The sequence below is a fragment of the Octodon degus genome, unplaced genomic scaffold (assembly GCF_000260255.1).
Source record: "Octodon degus isolate 3935 unplaced genomic scaffold, OctDeg1.0 scaffold00008, whole genome shotgun sequence".
NCBI classification, from domain to species: Eukaryota; Metazoa; Chordata; class Mammalia; order Rodentia; family Octodontidae; genus Octodon; species Octodon degus.
Window position 1 is genome coordinate 14266197 of NW_004524584.1, and position 1240 is coordinate 14267436.

Genomic DNA, 1240 nt, shown 5'->3' on the forward strand with positions numbered 1-1240 from the left:
ATGTGGTGCTGGGGGATTGAACCGTGGTCCCTGTGCTTTGCCAAGCTTGTTCCAAGTAGGTGCTTTAGACCACTGAGCCATCTCTCCAGCCCTATATTGCTTCTTGAATATGTATAATGAGCATCTTAATCCAGTATCAGTAATTGTGAACTTTCACAATTGAAATAAAACTTGTTGGGGCTGGGAAGATAGCTTGATGGTCTAAGCGCCTACCTGACAAAGTGAAAGTTACCTGCATTTGATCCCTGGTACCACAGGGATTGATCCTTGGTACCACAGGCCATGCCGGCCCTGAACTCTGGGTGTGCCATGCCAGCCACTGAAACCAGGCATGGTGAAACATGCCTGTAATCCCAGTGCTGGGGATGCTGACACAGGATCACTTCAAGTCCGAGCAGCATAGTGAGACCCTATTCACACACACACACACACACACACACACACACACAATCATACTATGAGGCACAATGAATTAAAATCAGAAATAATCCATGAGCTTTTTTTATTTGTTTTTGACAGACCCACCAAGCTTTCTGAAATTTAAAGTTACAATTCTACTTTTCTTTTTTCCATTGAGACAATGTCACATTTCGGCTGGCCTTGAGCAAACTGTGTGTCCCAAGCTGGCCTAATGGCCATCTTCCTATTCCAACCACCCGCGTCCAGCTAATCTATCTATCTATCTATCTATCTATCTATCTATCTATCTGTCCATCTGTATCTGTCTGTCTGTCTTTCTTTCTTTGAAATGTATCAGGTATTTAATTAGGTTCTTAGTAAGAAATTCAGAACACTAATTTATGGGGATAAATTCCATTTGTCAGAGCAAAAACATCACAGGTAGCCGCAGAGCTGAGGAACAGCTTTGATTTTTGCTAAAATCTGAGTGCACCATTTTCTGATCCACCTTGTGCTGCTCTGAAATCTGGTATCTCTCTTTCTTGGTGTCGAAGATCTCGCCCTCCTGGTATCTGGGTTTCCGAAGCTTCTTGAAGTAAGTATCAGCAAGATATTTGGGGATTTTCACTTTGTTGATACCAATTTTTGTAGAGGTGGCAATGACAAATTTCTGGTGTGTTCTTCGTAGAGGAACATGAGTAAGGCTAAGAGGCCCAGTCACAAGTAGCAAGCCACTGGCCAACTGCTTCAGGAAGACCACTCTTTTGCCTCTGTGAAGCTGGGTGAGGATGATCAAGATGGTGCTGGGAGTGATGCTAGCTTGAAGCTTCCTCACATGCTA

General features: G+C 43.6%; 1 protein-coding gene across 4 annotated transcripts in view; it reads left to right on the forward strand.

The window, feature by feature from the left end:
• Positions 1-1240, forward strand: part of Arih2 (ariadne RBR E3 ubiquitin protein ligase 2) — a 93626-nt gene that overhangs the window by 63499 nt on the left and 28887 nt on the right. The window lies entirely within an intron of this gene.